Source organism: Melozone crissalis, unplaced genomic scaffold (genome assembly GCF_028551555.1).
Source record: "Melozone crissalis strain CALT ecotype California unplaced genomic scaffold, PUWL_Pcris_2 ptg000008l_1, whole genome shotgun sequence".
NCBI lineage: Eukaryota > Metazoa > Chordata > Aves > Passeriformes > Passerellidae > Melozone > Melozone crissalis.
The window spans coordinates 4,170,071-4,190,267 of NW_026535786.1; the positions used below are offsets into that span (position 1 = coordinate 4,170,071).

At 42.4% G+C, this 20,197-nt stretch overlaps 1 protein-coding gene across 7 annotated transcripts in view; it reads right to left on the bottom strand.

The window, feature by feature from the left end:
* FAT3 (FAT atypical cadherin 3) overlaps positions 1-20,197 on the bottom strand; it is a 391,200-nt gene that overhangs the window by 321,962 nt on the left and 49,041 nt on the right. For 5 of the 7 annotated variants that reach the window (XM_054270172.1, XM_054270170.1, XM_054270171.1 and 2 more), the window contains exon 1: positions 3,025-3,093. The exons of 1 other annotated variant lie outside the window; for it this stretch is intronic. The gene's annotated coding sequence lies outside the window, so the exon portion shown is untranslated. Of the gene's footprint in view, positions 1-3,024; positions 3,094-3,462; positions 3,648-20,197 lie in introns of those variants that run through there. One more of the 7 variants, XM_054270168.1, reaches the window with a different exon arrangement.

Genomic DNA, 20,197 nt, shown 5'->3' on the forward strand with positions numbered 1-20,197 from the left:
AGCACAGTCAAGAGGGCCACCACGCACAGAGTATCACCATAATATCAGAAGCGTCACCCCATACAGAGTAACACACTACCTCATCAGAAGGCTGCAAGCATCTGCCCTTCTTGTTCTTTAGCCCAGCCTTTTATACCTGACTGTTCATGCATTGCACCTGTGTGCCCTCTGTTCCCTTCGTGATTGGCCAGTGCACCAGATCTTGTTACCTCCAATGCTGCTCACCTGCCCTGCACAGCTGCACCCACTGGGGATGAGGCTCAGTGCACTCCATGTTTCATTACCTCCAATGCTGCTCACCTGCATTTCACACCTGTACCCACTGGGGATGAGGCTCAGTGCCCTGGGCACTCCACGTTTCATTACCCTCAATGCTGCTCACCTGCCCTGCACAGCTGTACCCACTGGGGATGAGGCTCAGCTGCAGCCCCACTCCCAATTACCACAAACTCAGTGCCTACAAGTTCTCTACAGAAGGATGAAACAACCTATGGTAAATTTATGTACCAAATCATCATTACTGGTAAAAGTCATAGGATATCCTGAGTTGGAAGGGACCCAGAGGGATCACTGAAGTTTAACTCCTGACCCTGCACAGGACACCCCCTAAGAATATGACCACATGCCTGAGAGTGCTGTCCAAATGCTCCTTGAACTCTGTCAGGCTGGTGCTGTGACCACATCCCTGGGGAGTCTGTTCCAGTGCCCAACCACCCTCTGGGTGAAGAATCTTTTCCTGATATCCAGCCTAAACTCTGCCCAACACAGCTTCAGGCCATTCCCTTGTTTCCTGTCACTGGTCACCAGAGAGGAGAGATCAGTGCCTGTCCCTCTGCTTCCTCTCATGAGGATGCTGAAGACCACAATGAGCTCTCCCTTCAGTATCCTTTTCTGCAGGCTGGAGGCCGGCGAGAGGGAGGCTGTGCACGGAGGCAGGTCCACAGGCAGAACTCCAGCTCACACAAAGCTGGGCACGTTTCTGCTCCGTCTAAACCCGTCTCAGGACACCACCCGCCTCAGCAGCGGGATGCTCCGTGAGAAGCGCACCCGTACCAGCGCACTCTACGCCCCAGCGAGCAGCGCTGGATGCTGGCGGCACCCAGGGGATGCCGGCTGTGTCCGTGCTCGGCGCACCCGCGGCCAAGCGGCTCCCGGTGTTCCCGGCGATGCCCGGCACCGGGATAAGCGGCTCTCGCCTCCCCTCTAGCGGCTGACCCGCTGCGGTCCCGCCGGCGCGGCCACGGGCGGCACGGAGCCGTGTCCTGTCCGGGGCTGGCACCGCCACTGCCACTGTCACCGCGCTCCGTGCCACGGCCCGACAGCAGCGCTGCTGCTGCACTGGGAGAACGCACAGAGCGCAACCGGGCACGGCTGGGCAGAAGCGCAGCAATCCTGCTTGCACGGAAGCCCAAGACTTCCAGTTTGGAGAGGAGGTGAGCCAAACTGCCACACAGTATGAAGAACCACCTCTCAGTTCAGAAGAGTTCTATTTTTAATTGTCTCTCTAAGGCATCCAAAAGAATCGTGTATTTGGTGACAACAAAACTCTCCAACTTTTCCTGCCCTAAGACTAAGTTTTATATCAGACAACAATGGTTTTGTCTCCGAGGGTCAAATTTCATTCTAGTGATCACCAAGCAGGTCAGTTTCTCAGGGATCACAATTCTGCCAAGTGCTACCAAACTGTGTATGATGTTCTGTTCACAACCAGCACAGAAACATTAACTTCACACTTCTTCACAAGTCACTTTTTTTTTTTTTCTAAAAAAACCCCCAAGCAGGAACATTCCAGTTTCTTTCCTTTGGTTGCCAGTGCTAAAATATGCTAACAGCATTAAGGCAAGGGACGACTTGAAGAGCTCACAATCTGTATTCAGCATAATTAGCAGATGCCAATTTAACTTATTACTGCTTCTTATACTGCTTTCTATGTTATAAAAAGGATATCAATGAAAACCTGTTATCTAAATGACTGTTTTCTCAATGCCGATATAATGCAACAATAATGGGAAAATAAGAGTCACAAAGCATGTGTTAGGAAATACCTAATAACGTTTATAAACAGCCACAGTACAGAAAGAAATGAATTCCTGCAGACAGGACTTTCTCTCTTCCTTCACACTTTGTATTTTTAGACTGTTTTCAAAGTAATTGCATATTTGATGGCATTCCTGGTTATTCAAATAAGCAATGCAACATTCCTGGTAAAGCGACACCACTAAATCAGGTTGCTCAACTGTCTCAGCCACTTATGATTGCAAAGCATGAGAAATGAGCACACGTAAGATATATTTTCCATGCAGAGAACTAACAGCTAAGAAGTAAGAGCACAAATAACTGAAAGAAAGCAAAGCAAGCCCTAAAATCAGCCCTTTCCAAAATGCCAAATAATGGGCTGTGTCACAGCTAAGGGGACAGCTACAGAGAGCACTTCTGCCTGCCTGCAAAGCACAAACACATTAACACATTTTATAAAACAATGCCCTCTTGAACTACGAGGCTGTTGAAAGATGCATCCAGCACACACGCACAAAAAAGCAGTGCACACCAAGGTTGTGGATTAAACAGGTTTCTAACACATAAATGACATAATGATCCAGTCCAGGCATCATTCACTGCTAATTCTTCTTGGTGAAGATGCCTTCCTGCATACAATACTGCATATTACAATGCAGAGCAAAAAATATTTTAATAAAGTATCTTCTAACTCTCAGGCTAAGTTGAAGAGCCTTGTAAGGCTATGCTTCTCCACAGCTTTAATCGATTTCAGCTATAACTTCATTTGCTATGCCTAACAGACAGTGTAAACTTCACCCTTCCCAAGAATTAAGAAGAAAATAACATTTCATACTCCCCCACAAGTAGTATATGGAAAGCAAAGCACAAAACAGAACCGCTGCACACATACCCCCCAATTAAACTGGTCTCTGTGGAAACTAATAACTTTCCACAGTATGCACTGTAATCCAAGTAATAATTTTAAACAGGCATAAGCTGCAGTGTGCTGAACTAAGGCATTCTTACCTTGAGAGGGGTGCTTGAAGACATTTAGTTACAGTTAGGGAGGAGAAGGTGCACGTTGCCAAGTGTTTGCCATGCACCAGGGCTATGCCTTGCCCCACATCTGCGCACACACACACACCAACTGGGTGCGTGAGCTCCCCAGGTAGAGAAAGAGCACCAGAAAAGATAAGCAGCAGTGATAATGCCCCAGCTTTATGTCTCAATCAGTAGCAAGCTAAGCAGGAGAAACCATTTGAGATGAAAAGGGAAACAATTCCAAGAAACAAGATCTTTTTTTCTCCTCTGGATGCAAAGAGCTCTGCTTGGGTGACCTATAATACCTTAACACAAAAATCTTCACAACCCACCTCCCTCCTGAGCCACAGAGTTGCACATGTCAAATGACACCACAAAAACAATGCACAAAGACTTTAACAAAAATACTAAAGAACCCCTTACCTTTTAGACAGAATAAGTGACAGATAACAGTCATGAGAAACTCACTTGGCACAGCTGCTGTACGTATTTCTCTGCAGACTTCTTTTTAGTGGTCCCAAAAGCACTGAACATAAAAAACCTCCAGCCTGCCTGCTTCATTCTTCAGCAACAGAGATACATGCTGTCACGGTAACGCAAAAAAAAAAAAAAAAGGCAAAAGGAACTATAGATCTTAGTTTTTAAAGCCTTTGTGCTTATAGGGAAGAAAAAGAGAGAGTAGGGAAAAGAAGGAACAGAGCAAACACTTTTTCTAAGAGAAATGTGGTCTTGGCTATATAAGTAACCACAGCACAGAGACATTCAGTTTGAATTTCCCTGTTTGCAAGCTCCTTTGGAAAAATTAAAAAAAAAAAAATCGGTCTTTGGGGGAAAAAATCAAATGCATGGTTGGGGGGAAGGGAGAGGAGGAGGGTACTGCTCCTATGTGACATACATATGGAATGAGCATTAGAACAATGCTGACAGGACAGCTAAGCAACTGCACTCTGGGGCAGCAGTTTTCAAAGCAGAGCTTTTGCAGCTTTGCAGAAAGGAGAGGAAAACAATTCAAATAAAAAAAAAAAAAAAAAGCCCTCAAATGGGGAGGGGGGAAGAAAAAGCAAAGAAAAATAAAAGAAAGGAGCTGCTAATTCAAGAACAACTACCAGACTCGAAAAAAGAAAAAAAAAAAAAAAAGAACAAAAATAGTTGGCTAATTTCTGAAAGGGGGGCGGGTGGGAACCGCCGCGACTGCTTCCCAGCGATGCAAGCAGAAGCCTTGATGTCTAGTGCACTTACATTTTATGCTGCGCACAGTGGGTCCCCTCCTCCCTGCCTGCCTGCCTCCCTCCTCCTCTCCCTCCCTCCTTCCCTCCGCCCTCCCTGCCTAGGAAGCTCTCCCTCCCAGGGGACGAGAATTCCAGTGGACCCAATTAACACTGTACTTTGCTGGCTCCTTGGTATGATCGATATTAAATAAGAGGACTTTTAGCAGCGTTGAAAAATAAAGCAGCCATATAATGTGTGGCTGATGGAGACTGCATTTTTCCTCCTACGTCTCTACTCCCCCAGTCTCGAAACGATCCAACGCAGCAGGAAAAAAAAAAAAAATAACAATTTCAAAAGCATGTGCCAGTACCAGTGATCCAAGCTGCATCAGATTTTTGTTAGGAACTTGATGGGAGCCCTTGGCTGCTCATTTCACTAGCTTCGGCAGTACTTTAATAAAGTGGATTTACAAATCAATGGAAGGAATCCAAAGGTTCACAAACAGGCTCTTTCATCAGGTCCGCTGCCTGACCGTACAGGAAGTTTGCTGAAGGGGTCTGGGGACTGTTTCGCCAGCACACTTGTTTTCAATGGACTCCCAACAACACGACTTGTTTGGTTTGGTGAAAGAAAGGCAGTAAGAGGTTCACTGCTTTAAGGGAACGCAGCCTAGTGTGTTTACTGCTTCATTCCTGAAGCACGTGTGGCAAGGCATCCTACAAATTGCAAATTATTTCAATTTGAAGAGGGAAGTTGTTGGGAGGCAGTAACCTTCTTTGGTCCTGTTTTCCCTGATCTATCAATCACAGATCGCCATGTAAAAACAACCTACTACAGGCTCTCTCTATAGAGGAAAAGCAATTACTAGCATTAACTCTTGCAGTTGCAAATTAATACAATACAGTCCACAACTGATAGAGTCTGCCTGCAAGCCATTAATCTAAGAATAAATGGGTGGTTTGCTTAAATCCAGCTGGACTGAAATTCACAGGTTAAGTGGTCCCCTTTCCATATTTCTATTTGTATTTGTAAAACTCAGTGGAAAGGGAATAAAGCCATTTTTATTTGCTGTGGCCAGTACAATTCCTAGCTGAGAATATCCATCAGTGAAAACTACCTACAATTACAGGATTTCAGCACCAGTAGCAGCTTTTCCTTTTTTGTTTCTGGGGTGGCCATAACCTTCAAATTAAACCCAAAAAATAGCACTGAGCAATATCCTTGATTGAGCAGCGGGGTTGACCACTGATTTGAATCCATCTTGTTAAATTAATGTTAGATTACATTTCCATACAAATAAGATCAATTAAAAATACTCATAAAACCATGCGATCAAAGGCAGTGAAGAGTTTAATTAATTAACTCAAAAGGCCTCCAATTAAATACTGTTAAGGTTATGATTTTCCCTCTAGCTAACAGAGGGAAAAAACCCAGCAGCAGGACAAATTTCTGTTAGTGACTACAAGAGTAGATCCAAGTATCACACCATTTGTTACTAGTTCTTTACAATGTCAAGTAACATCCTCCATAGTTAGATAAACGTGGGGCATGCAGAAATCTCAAGGAGTGGTCAACTATCGCAAGAAGTATCACAAATTAAAGGTTTATTCACATGGGAAGATCCAAAAGAGTATAGCTATACTGCTTATTGACATGAAGGCATGTTTCTTGAGCTATGGTAATTCCAGGCTCATGCACTTGCACCTGTATTTGTGGCGAAGATGCTGCACTTCACAAGCATCCTTTAGCTGACATGGGGTTTTTTTGAGCAAAAAGAGTCAGTGAAGAAGTACCTCTGATTAACAGGCACTAAGCAGGACAACACCGGGTGACAATTTGAAAGAGAGGAAAATAAAAAATCTTCACTGGAAATCACAGGAATTTATGTAGATCATCAAGCTTCACAGTTGTTACTGATCCAGCATGGCAAACTGGATTTGAAATGTGATACAGAGATCACTGGTAATACCAACCTGATAGTCAGAGTTGGCAAAATGACATTTCTGTTTCAGTGCCCTACCCTGAATTAGGGGGCAATGCTAATTGGCTAAAGTGCCCCTGAAAGTGGCCTTGGACAAAATGCTTCTCTCAGCAAGGGGATCAAATCACTTTGCAATTGCTTTGGGACAACATCAGAGTGAATGAAAACACATACACACCCTCACCCTAGCAATCAAATTGCTTACACAAAAAAACACTTTAGTAAGGATATAATGCACTGAATCTACACTGGCTATGGAGACCCAGTGGGTAGCTGCATTTTGGGATAGGTTGAGGTTTACAGCCCCAGAGGGGCACATAAGGGCTCTCGGAACCCATAAATGATCTATCAGCTGGTCTGTCATCTCAACACTCCCAGGGTCTAAGAATGTCTTTATTATCCCGGTTTTGGAGATGATGATTTGATGACTGAAAGCCTAAATTGCCTCCCCAAGGAGATACAAAATGTGTTGGAGAATGGCAGGAAACTGATTCCAGGCTTTTCAAGTCCCTTACCTGCAAAGACTGTTCTTTCAAACACAACCAACTGAATTTGACCTATTTTTAAGGTAAAGCTTTGTTCCTTAAAAAAATACCAACACCATTCTAGACTACTCAAGTTTGAATCACAGCACTATTCATGGTATTACAGGAACACCTGTTCTCCTTAAAAATTCTGATTTGTATTTACTACCAAATTTTATTGCAAATAGAAATCCACACTATTTTACTAGAAAATATTTTAATGATTGTTCAACAGTAAGAATTACAGTCCCTGTTTGGTAGGACATTTCAAGCCAGTGGGGAATTCAGTGAATGGACACCTCTTCTGAGTGGAGAAAAAGGGATAGAGAACATTTCTCAAAGTAAGCCAGTATGCCAGGATCAGACCAAGTTATTGGTCAATGTCCTCTTAATTGAATGTCACAGTGAAGGTCCCAGTCAACAAAACAAGCCCTTCTGTTGCTGGAGGCAGGGAAAGAGGGATGTGCCGTGGTCCTGACCCAGGCAAGAGGCTTCTGAAAAGCATCTGCCATGCTCAGAGATCCTGGTGAGCTGCCTGTGCTGCCCTGTTCAGCTGGACAGCCTCTGCACACCCCACCCAACAGGAACAGCCCCTGCAGACCAGCATCACCCCACACACAGCCACCACTGCTGCCACCATCAGATATGGGGCGCCGATAATCAAACAGCATCCACAGAACAGGATGTGTTTAGCCTAAAATTATTTGGAAGAAGAAGCACTGTGCTCAGAATGTGCTTTATTCACTTGAAAGGCAACTGCTGTAAAGAATACCTAGCAGAAGTCCAAGATGGAAAGATGCAAGAGAAAGAGTTGCTATCAAAAGAGAAAGAAGTCAGTATTACTACCTCCAGGCAGGAGCTAATGATCGCTAAGGGGGCAATATTATGTGATACAGAGGAAAAGCTATGAAATTTTTTTCTCTTGTCTCCTTTGGAAACTACACTGGGAAGTGCCAGCATTTTGTACAACCAAAATGTGCCCTCTTTTTGGATGACCACAATCTATCTGGGTACCCCCAAGCATGTATGACTGAAACTGCAAGCATGGAAGATTAACTAAGTAAAGATAAATGGTGTAACAAAATTTCTAACAGCTAATCCACTTTATTACAGGCATCATCAACTCTGTTCATTATCTAAACCTCTCAATTCAACTGTTCTCAAAGACTACTGCCTTTGGCACTATTTAAAGTTGCTTACACTTTCTTTCTAATATACTCATTTTGATTTATTAAAAGGGAAATAAATTGGCAGGCTTTTCTCTCTTTATTTGTATCTGCTTTCATAATAGTACAATAGATACTAGAAATTACAAAAGAAGAGAAAACATTTAACACATCTCAGCTTCATAACATCAATACTCAAAAACAGAAACAAGGCTGAACACGTGGTGATGTGGTCTTTGCTAAAGAATGTAAAAAAATGTCTGCAGATATTTTAAATATTTACCAAATGAAGGGGATGTATATCAGGTTGCAGAGCTCTGGATTAAACACACTTTCAAGAGATGATGATTCATGTTAATGTACATCAGTAGGGTTGGAGGTTTGCTTTGTTCTTTTTAATTTCTAATTACATTTTAGTATCAGAATAAACAGTGAGAAGACATAAAGCCAGAAACTAAACCTAAACTAAAACAAAGGAAAAACAATTTTTAAGGCACTTAACATCAGAGAAGGTTAGTCAGCCAATTACAATTTACAACCAGGCAGTAAACCATGGTGAGGTTCAGCTGACTAATGCTCTGCACCATTATGTAGCAAGTACCAAAGATAAAAGGCCAATTTACCATTTGAAAATTGGGTTTCAGTAATGTGCAGCTGCCAGTCTGTGGGGCTGGGTGATTACCTCCCCAACGGCATCCACCACAGAGGTCCAACAATCCCAAAGGGAGCTGCAGTGCCCACGGCACCCCTCCCATGCCCCAGCTCTTCAGAAGGTGTTCATACTTCCCAGCTAGGCACGAGGGGCTCACTGTACTCTATGCCAAACCAACCATGCTTTGGTGAACTGGGAATTGGGAACTCTTGTTTCTACCCTCATGATGCTAACAAACTCTCTAAAGGCACTTTATTTCAAGTGACCAAGCAATCTTGACTAGTTCTAATTTTCACATTTTTGAAGCCCTTATTTAGTGGGTCTGCAAAACATACCTTCCTGAGAAAAGTCCCAAAAAATATGATAGAACACAAACTTAGAAAACAATAGTTATTTCTTACCATTCCCACCAGAGATGCTCTCGCTCTGCATGAGCAGGGTGGTAAATGACACTGTACCCAAAATCTGGCTGCAGCACAGAGAACCAAAACTAACCTAACTTTAAACATGACTGAACAGCATTGCTGTTCACAACAGTGAAGCTACAAGTATCAGCACAGACCACATAAATCTAATCAGGGCCCAAGCAGCTCTGACCACTGACCATACCACGATAAAACATCTGTTACTGAGGCTCCATAGCAGACACAGCCATTCAGGCAAGCTTGGTTAAAGCAGCTGGCACATTTCTCATGCTTCTGACTGTAGCATTAGAAAGATCTGTAATTTACTGGGGAAGATGGAGCTTCTTCTAGAATGAAGTGAAATGAAAACAGAATTAAAAATAACATTGGAAGAAATTCATACTATTCAGCTGTAAGTGCTTGGTTGGTCCCAAGGCAGCTACAGGTAGGGCAGTACAGCTCCTGGGGCATCTGCCTGCCCCACTGAGTCAGCCTGGACTGAAGCTGCTGCCAGCTTCATGCAGTCACTCTTATCAGGTGTTTAGAGTTCCATGATGTGTGTCTCATCCCTGTCCCTATTCCATGCTCACTCGGAACATGAACACAGGACAGAGCTCTTCCCAAGCAGTTTGTTTTGTTCAACACCTCCAATCCCTTCTCTCAATTCAGACTGAGTTACCACACTTTGTTCCTTCTCTGCAGCAAGGAAACCTTCCCCCACTGCTACGGCTTGGCAGCATAGGGACAGAGCTGGCTCAAAAGCAGAGAGAGACTTGTATCTTAACAGAGCCAAAAGAGCCTGCAGTGATGGTTAGGACACACCAGCCAAAGTCTACCGAAGAAGCAGCTACGTGGGATAGTGGGAAGGGAAAATAAGTATGCATAAGACCATTACAAGTACCTAAGAAAATTGCTATGTAGTGGTCTGTGATTTCACTGAGAAGATTATATGATAGTATGGCTCCATTGCTAATTTTGGTTACTGATACATCAGGCCTTCCTATAGGATACTGGCATAGAACACGGAATATATTTTAAGTGTCACTTTGCTTGAATATAAATCCTCAACACATGCTAATAACAGTTCAAATGAAAAACTCTGCCACATCACAGATGCTCACATCTATTACCTTCGAAGACAGAAAGTAACTGCTAAGCATCATTTCTCAGAAAAGGAGAGAGAATGTGGGAAAAGAGATGGATAAATTTGGCAAGAGATCGCAAACGCCTAGGATATCTGTCTCCCGCTCACTGCAAGCTTGCATCCTCTACTCCTTCTCCAGTTTTATTTTAGCAGCAACTTTTCTAAGCACCTTTTGCAAGCCAGCTCAAGAGAGCTCAAAGTGTGTTGGCACATCCCATCACCACCACCCTATCGCTATGGTCAAGCAGTCAAAACCTTCATCAGCATATTTTCAGGATATGCGTTGCACCAGAGTAGTCAAAACCACTCCTTGTTATAAGTGGACACCTCCTCTGAGAGTCTCCTGGGAAGGTTCTGGAAAGATACAACTTGTGGGGGATCTGCAGGCACACCAGGATGGGGTGATTACTGAGCTCACCCTCCCATTTGATGGACATCCCTGAAGGTCAAGCTGGAGCTCAAGCATGTTAGTTCCAGAGTAATAGGTAAAAAGACAATTTTTTCCTCTGATGGTTCTCCACTGGTTTGGTCTCCAAAGCTCTTCCCCACTCCTTTTCCCTCTTCCCCTACCCACCCTCCCTCCAGAAATGCCTCATATTCTATGGTTTGCCTATATAGGTCTCGGTTACCATTTAGAGAGGAAGAAAGAGAAACAGAGATATTACTCTGAAAAACCATCGATTTCTAACAGGCTTCCAGCACAGCCAGACTGATGTCCCCATTATTAAGAGAGGTTGCATTAGTGTAATTGTCTTACAATTTTGACAGTTTCTGTCATTCTCAGAACAAATGTTCTAGAAGTTCTGCCCTATTTCCTAAATGTCATCAAGTCACAATTTCCCTCAATTTTGGGGAGATCTTCTGAAGCAAAGTGCATGGGTCTTTAAAGTGCCTTGTGCTCAGGACTACTTCTTCAAAGAATACAAGTCTGGTTGCTATGGTTGCTGAAGGTTAAAACTCTCAGGGCTGATGCCTTTAGCAAACCCAAGCACCAGTTGTGGGAATGAGTCCTGAAGGTTGTGGATAATCTACAAAAGCAGTTTCAGGGCTAGAGATCCGGGCAGAGGGAGTTGGAAGTGAGTAGATAAAAAAAATGCAGCACCCTGTAAGAAAAAGGCAGCTGGGATGGTCTAACCTCGGTGGATTGGTAGAAGAGAGAACACTCCAGTAAAAAGATGAAATAATAAAGGTTCACGTCTCCCCTTGCAACTTAGTTTCAATGTACATGACTCCAAGTCTGGCACTGTAATAGGTATGTATCAGCCCTCTGGTAATTCTGGGACTAAACAGCATTCATCAACCTGGGCTTCAAATCCCAAAGGCAGGGAGGACGGTAACTCAGCAGGCATAGTCTACTTTTCAAGGCAAACCTCAGCCTGCCTCAGGAGGAGCTCCAAACTCTTGGTTTACTATCTCCAGCAAAGATGAAAAAACAAAGCTCAGAATAATCCATTTTCTTTAGATTCTACAGTATTGTCATGATAAGAAAATTCACAGCTTCATCCATTTTCATAGCCTGTCTTCAACTCCCTAAACCAACACAAGGAAGAGGGGAGGAGCAGGGGTGAATAAATTTACATTTCCCTGGTTGCCACTTTCTTAATTCATTTTGAACTCATCCTTCCTCAACAAGTAGAAAGGTCAAGAGCAGTGCTGGACATGCAGGCCAAGAGACTCTATGAGAAGAAGGCAGAGGAGCACCATCTCCACCATGTGTGCTGTGATTCAATTGGGCTAGGGCTCAATGACCTCCACTCCAAAACTCAGGCTGGGGTCTTCAGCTTACACACTGTTATTGCAGTCCAAATGAGGACTTCACAACTCCTTAACTTCTGGTATTTTACACATAACAAAAATGTCAGAGTAAAGGACATCCATGTCACTTGCACTGAGCAATCTCCCACCCCATCTGAAGGCTGTAAACCAAGTGAAAATGTGACAAAAGTCAGAACTGCAGCCCATAATAACCAGCACTATTAAAAAAAGGAGGGCAGAAGAAGAAAAATGGGATAAAATACAGCATATCCTTTGAGGTTCAGGTTGTGGCAAACGATGGAGACAACAGGTCAGGGTTCACCACATAGAAAGCAAAGGCTTCAGTTTAATTGTTACTAGGCTACGTGGTACATGAATAATAGGGTTTATGGATGTTCCTGGCAGACACAGAGGGAAACCCATCCTCTTGGGGCAGCTAAGTGCTTGACTTCTGTGTATTTTTATGTGTTTGTCAAACACTTAGACACTATAGGCACTTAAAATCCTTTAAATAAATAAAATGCATTGTGCTAGTTCAGTGCAAAAAGCCAGTGTATCACTGCATGTTAACTACTTTCAATGGAAATTATAACTGGGTATGGGCCTAAGTGCAGCCAAAAGAAAAGACTAATAAAAACAAGGTAGCAAGGAGAGAGAGGAGGAAATGTAAGGCTGGCAGAATTGCAGCCTAAAAAAAACAACAAAAAAAAAAAACAGAACAGTAGACCTGAGAATAGCTCAGATCATAAGACAGGGAGGGAGAGAAGGCATCTCCTGTTTTACTGCGATTGGACCAGCTTACATTTCATTAGAGGGAATCCAGGATAGGCAATTGTGTAATCAAGAGCCAGACAGCTTTACTCATTTATAATTAATTCAGAGTACTTTGAAAGTGAGCTCAGAAAATAGCCAAGTGCTTCCCTTTAAGGAAACCTCTTGTAATGTTTCTGCAGGGCACCGCAAGCAAAGCAGAAGTTGAGCAGCTGAAGACAAAAGGTTTTCTCCTAACATAAATGAATAAAGTGTTACCACAGGCAGTGAAGCAGAGAACATGGCCCATCTTGAAGGAAGGCTTTCATCCAAGCACTGTATTTTTACAGCAAGAAACACCATTCTGGACTGTTTTACACCATTTTAAAGGTCAAGAGAAGTCTCAATACATTATGGACTGAGATGCAAACTATTCAGTCTTCTATTTACTGTACACAGACAACTGCTCCTTAGAGGCAAGCACAACTTTGGCTCCAAAATCACAAGCAGCACTTCCACCTACCCGCAGCACTTTCCAGAAGAGTAGGCCTTAAACCCCAGCAGGACTGCATTGCCCCCCATAGCGCCCATCTTCCACAGCCACCACAATGTGAACTGTGTTGACAGTGGAGCCCTGCACGCTGGCACTGCCTGTTTTGTTCAGATCCTCAGGTATTAATTAGCTGTCCTGTGCCCACACAAATAATTCACCAAGTTAAATGCCGCCTTCCGTTTCGTGTAGTTACTAATTTATCCACACTTAGCCTCTCATCTGTAATTCACATTGACATTAATGAAGAGACAAATATGTGCGTAACAGAAGAGGCAGTCCAAAATAAATGAGAAAAAATGTGGTCACCAGAAACCAATTATACATTCAAAACTGTATTGTGGAAATCACCAGAGTGTTGAAATCAAGTGAGAAGGAAAACGTACCAAAACCACACACTTGGACTGGGGGAAGAAGGGGGGCAGGGATGAAGTTGCTAGCACATACAATCAGTCTCAGCCTCATGGAAAAGAATATAAATATTTAGACATGAACAGACCTCTTAAAATACAGTTGCAGAGTCTGCTGGCACATAGACAAACATACAAGAAGCCCACCAATGTGGAGACACAAATCAGGTAAATCAGACATGAAATTGGCAGGCAACATGCGCAAGATGCATTTTGTAGAGGCAAAAATGTGTTCACCACCAAATACAAAGATGATTTTTCCAAGACAATCTGAATCTGCACTTGTAAGAGAAATAAATATTAAATATTTAAGGCTGTGCACCTAAATGCTATAAACTGAAGCACATGGTGGTGGTTTTTTCCTCCACCAGCACTCCTCTTGCTACAACAAGAAATGAAGGATTTAAAGAGAAATACTTGAAGTCTTGCTAGTTGGAAATCTGAACATCTTCAGAGATGGCCCTGAAAGAGTTAACTCCTTTAGAGCTCAGATATTCTCCTTCCCATGTCTCATGGTAAGTATTAGAAGATTTATGTGCAATGAATTTTCAATTACTGATCTGCAACAGCTGGGCTGTCAATCAGCCTGCCTATACAGCGCACGCCTTCACCTCACCACGTTACCCTTGCATGTAGAAGCACACACAAAAGCACATAATTTCTGTATTCCTATCACCTGGAGTAGGTGAAATGTTGTTTTGGACTTTCCTTGCTGCTCCAGTCTAAGACAGGCATTATCTTCTCACCATGGTGTCCAGGAGAACAATTCCTGTAACGACTTTTAAACTTTTAAGAGTATTTCAAAAGTGGAGTGACATTTCCTCCAAGGCTATTCCCATTAGCAGTCCCTTGCAGGGAATGCAAGTTATGAGGGAAATCTGGGAGGGATGCCCTAAGATCAGGACACAAAATTCTCCTGCACTGTTATATGAGGTCCAGATTCAAGGACTAAAGAAAAGAAAAAACTCACTACCCCATGGAAGTCTTTAATTATGATTTTGCCCAGATAAAAAAGTACAAAGTTGCCATACAACCAGATTTGTACTAACTTCAGGATCACCAAAAAGCTCATCAGATTTCACTTAAAAGGTATTATCTCCCAATAAATACTGAATTCCTTCAGGGGTGTGTCACAGTTTTAGCTCAGAATACATGAAAAGATCATGAAAACAGGTGTCCTACTCAAGGTCATCAACACACCCATTTTAATTGATTATCATTTCTTTCTTTAATACCTGGAGTTGTTCTTAGCACCACCACACATTCTTTATTTAACTTCTCAGCCACATGACTAAGGGAAATGCTTGAGTCAATAAACCTTCGCAGAACAACAGTAAGCAATATAACTAGTGATTAAATCTTGGTTTTGATGTAGAATTCAGCCTGAAGAAACATAATTAAAAAAAAAAAGAAACCTAACCGCAAAGCTCAGAAAAAAATATTTTCCTCTTCTGTTTTCTAAGATTTCACTAAGCCATATCCCTGAATTAAAAAAACCCAAAACATCATAGACATGGCATCATCCTTGAGACTCTGCCTGTTACAACATGATATTACCCCAGGCTGTTGTTTTTGCACCTGCATTTCACTTCCTAACCTGGGTTACAGGGAACATGATTCCTGAAATGTTAATAAGCAGCTATGTAAACAGGAAATCCTCGCTATGTATCAGAGGGAGCGTGCTTTACTGCAAAGGTTGAGCATCCTGCGAAGGGCAGGACTTTGAGATAAGGCACCAGATCCTTTAGCAGGACCCCTAAGTTTATTGTGCCCACAGAGGCCTTACCAGAGCATTCTGGAAATTTTCATCCAGGCTGGGCTGCCTACAAATAGAGCTGCAGCTCCCTGGGGCTGTGTGGTTGTGTGCTGCTGGTGCGCTCCGAGTTGCTAAGGAGATGGCAGAGCGAAGGCACAAACCGCGTGGGGAAACCGAGAGGAAAGCAGCACCGCTGCGGGGTCTGGCTGGGAGCCAGGCAGGGATCCTCCTGCGGCTACCCTCTGGATCAGAAGGGGAAAAAAAAAAAAAGAGAAAAAAAACGAATGGAGCTTCCCTCTCAGCCTGACACAGGCCAGATGCTGGGAACGCCAGGGCAGGCATTCCCATCAACAGACTCCTGAATAATTATAACAAACCATCAACCTTCTGGGCTCTCGCAGCATTCCTGTTTCCTGAATTCAGACCTGAGTTCTTTAAAACACAGGAAAGTAATTATAGCTTCTATTACAAAGCTCCAACTAAGGGAAATGGAATTTTAGAATCCTTTTATTATTTTGCACATAGACCAGTAAACAAGACGGATAGGCCAAAAGTCAGGCTTTGAATTGTCGCTGTGGAACAAACTACCTAAAGGAACTGAGACAAGCATGACTTCACAGTCAGAGTTTTCAGATTTGAGCCAATTCATTTATCTTTGACTAGAGGATGCCTGACTGGACATGGAGTCTGACTCAAGACAATGAAGGAAAACAAGGGTTGTCCTGATTTAAGATTGGATGCAGATACCGCTGACCATTTTAGCTGGTGAAACTAGATTCTGAAACAGGAGATGACTTAAATCACTGTGATGGTAGCAACCATCAGCAAGACTGAGTGCACATACTGACAAGAGAAGGTTTTGCATTTTCAGCATGAATGGAATTACAATTTTACAGGCATGTATCAGGCTTACTTGACGCTTGTGCAGAAGCAACTTTACAAGTCCTTCTGGTACTTGTCAAGTTGGAAAAAAAGTTGGTGGACTGGAAAACTGCTTGAAGATAACTACAAGAAAAATGTAGAAGTGATTCCTAAGAACAAAACCCTTAGGAAAACAAATATGACAAAGAAAGGTGTAGGAAGTTCTCAAAAGAAACAGGCAGATAGAAAAAGAGGCAAGGTTGTTTCTGCAAATGCAGCAGAAATTCTTTGTGGTGTTAGCTGTAGTTTCTCACAAAATCACTCGGTTGGGACAGAAAATTAAATGCTTTTGTTTCCCAAGACTCATCCACGGCTAGAATGATACATCTTAGCAGAACAAAGGCAGTCTCTCTTGCCAACAGTATAAGCTCACCTCTCACTGGAAAATACAAAGACCTAGCAGGAAAGGTGTATTTTTCTTTGTGGTCACCGCTGTTTCAAGCCATGGAAGTATCAAAGTGTGTCTGACAGTTTCTCAGTTTTAGGTGAAAGAGAAAACTGATTTTTTTTTTTTCCCTGAGACAGCAGTGAAACCACACTAAGAATTCTTGAAATAAAAAGCACGTAGAGCACGACTGATGTGAACTCTTGCTGTCTTCCATTTTTCACAGATGCTAATGCTAACAGTAACTTGCTAGCAACAAATTGATGGAAAGAGAATGAACGTATGATCACGGCTTATTTCCCAGTGTACATATTTCTTAATATAGAAAAGTGTCTGATAGATCTGCCACCATCTGATCTTGATTGTTGTAAAACCAGTCATTCTGCCTTCATCTGCCAAAAGAGTCTGAGAATTACTGGGGATATTTTTGGCAGCCTTAAGAACACAGAAGCACTAAGGCATATTCCCAGAGGACAGCTGAAAGTTTCTTAATAATTTCTATCTATTAAATGCCACTTTTGCACATTACTTGAGAATTGTCCAGTGCAATTTTAAGTTAATTAAGGAAGAGGAAAGCGGGGAAAAAGCTTCAGATCTTACTGTGTTACTGCCTTTCTTTTTTCCCCACAGAAGTTTCATTTTTTATGACACTCTTAAAAAATCAGAAATCTGATCTTGTATCTAATAAATTTTATGACATAATACATCCACTGAAGAGGCAACTTATAATAAAGATCTTATAAAATATTATTTGCTCATAAATATAACCCTTAATGGGGTGCTGGGGGATCAACAACCCTATCATATATAAAAATGGGGGTGTGGGGGGAGGCAGGCAGAAAGGGGTGAGAGTTCTTATTCAATGATATACAGTAGTTTTTGAAGACCCAACTTCCCATTTTGATTTCTGGAAGAAGATATTTCTCCCCTGATTCAGCCACATTCTCTATGAAAAAAAAAAAAATTTTTCAGGAAATTAGAATGATGAATGAGCCAATATAATTTAACAAAGGCTGAATACAAATTATTTACATGAGGAATATTACTGTGGCCAAGAAACAATGGGAACAAACTGAAATACAGGAAACTCTTTTTAAATGTAAGAGAAAGCCACAAAATCACTTTTCCACCATGAGGGTGGTCAGGCACTGGCACAGGTTACCCAGAGAGATTATGAAACCTCCCTCCATGCAATGTTCCAAGTTCAACTGCTCATGGCTGTGAGCAACCTGCTCTCGCTCGCCCTGCTCTGAGCAGAGACTGGTACTAGACAGCCTGCAGAGGCGCCTCTCCACCTCAATCAGTCTGTGATTCTCTGGCTATTAAGGACAAAGATCCAAACTGACCAATTGTGTTAAGGATGAATATAAAATTTAATCTAACATCAGCTACACAAATAAAGAATTTAATTTTGGAAACTTAAGCCATAAACCTGGTAATAAAGTGTCCTTTTAAATGAACAGAAGTCATAAGTAACCATATTTCACATTTGCTAGCCCACATAAGAGTGTATAAAAAAGAAAAATATCATTTCTCTTTACATATCTTATACTTCCAACACTTTAAGTATGTGCCAAGAAATTCTCCATTTTCCAGTTAAAGGAACAGTTTTGCAATAGGGATTCTGGATTTATCTCTGCACATTGCTATTATAGTGTTGATGGCTATGACCTCTTTTCCTGTCAATCTTTATTTCCATATGCTATCTGATTGACTGTCACATTTCCTGTATTTCCCTTTATATTCTCTCCATTTCCTAAGCTTTAAACTCATGTAAAGTTATTCAAAACCAAAACCACAGAAAGCTAACAAACCACGCAGCCCTTTGCAAGTGTATGAGAGCTAGTAATGAAATGCATTTCACATCACTAAATGATGCTCTGTCCAGCACTCACTGTGTAAGTCTTCAGTTATTACTACTCCATCACTGCCAAAGCTGGAATTAAGTGGCACTAGCAGTTTTGCCATCAGTGCCACACATTCAGCACAGGTAGATTCACAGCTCTCTCAGGCAGGTGCAAGAGGGACAGAAAAAACCTGCAGGAGCTCAACCTCTGCTATGAGCAGAGGGCTGGGGCATGGACAAGCAACCAGAATTTGACAAGCTAAGCCGAACAGCAACAGCTGAACAAGCAATATCTAGGGGCACACAAATCTGCAAGATAAGAGCGAGCACAGCAAACACAATGGTGCAAGTCACTAGAGTGCAGTGTTAGCGAAGGCAAGTATTTAAGGGCCAGCAAATTAAATTCATAATCATCTGAATTCAGGTATTTCTAGCCTGGCAGACAAAGAAACTTTTCAGTCTTCCTTTAGAACACAGATGTTAGAAATAATAAAAAATGGTAAGTTGGGGTGGGGAAGTGTCCAGTTAAAATATACTCAAGATAGTAACATTCTCACATACATTGTAGAAACTCTCAACTCTCACTGTGCTAGTTTACTCTGCACATTTCTCTCAGCCAGGCTTCTGGGAGAGGAGGGAACTCTGGGCAATACAACTTAAACGTTTGTGTGCATTAGCACTGTTAAAACATCCAAGCTGATGAGATTTAAAGGGTTTATTTTTCTGCTGAAGAAAAGCCTTTCACTGGGTCAAAACGGAATAAAATTTGCATAAATGTGTGGATTCATACAAGCCTGTTTGATAAAAAGGCTACACTGACAAGCCTGGGTGCCTTCTGAGCATTCACTGCCATCTCTCCAGAGGTTCAAGTTCCCTCTGCTGCCCTGATAAAGAGGCAGGGGAAAAACAGGAGCAGCAAATATCACTTGGCTGAAAATCGGCTCACAAAGCTTTCATAGCTTATTGCTGGGAGTGCAAAGAGTTAAACTCCACAAGGCATGCTCTGATCTCACACATCAGTGAAAAAACAGCAGCAGCTCTACCCAAAGCAATGCTGCAAAATAAACACGAGGCTGAATCAGACCCATAAGCTCTTAAAGAGAACAGGGAGCTAGATATAGATATGAATTTCCCAAGGTGAACCATTTTTTTGCCAATGCAACCTCCAGACAATATTTTTCAACCTTTTTCAAGAGTTAGGTTTTATTTCAGGCTAACAACAACAAGTTGGAACAGCCATATGAAGTAAAGCTGAAGAGTACTTAGAAGAGGTGAGAGAATTCACCTGAAACAAACATTTGGTCAAACCTTGGGGCTGAAAAATAAAACTGAGGTCAGCACAGTCAAATCAACTTCAGTTACGCTCTTAATGATAACACTGAATTATCCACTAACCACCTGAAGTTGATACAAGCTAAGAAATTAAATGATGAAACCTTATAGGTGCACTTTCCCTCTCTAGGCTGGGGAAAGGGTGCAAGGGGTGGGGGAAGTGCTGCATTTAAGTTACATATTTAAGCTACAAATAAAACTCTTAGAAGTTCTCACAGTATTAACACTGCCCCCCTGCAGTCCTCACAGGGTTAAAGTTGGAGAGCTCAATCCTGCTTCTCAGATTGGAGCTTTCTACCACTGTGACCAGCTGTTGGAGCTTAGGCATTCCATCAGGAATGCAGTGACACAGCAAAGGTCTGAATGCACACAT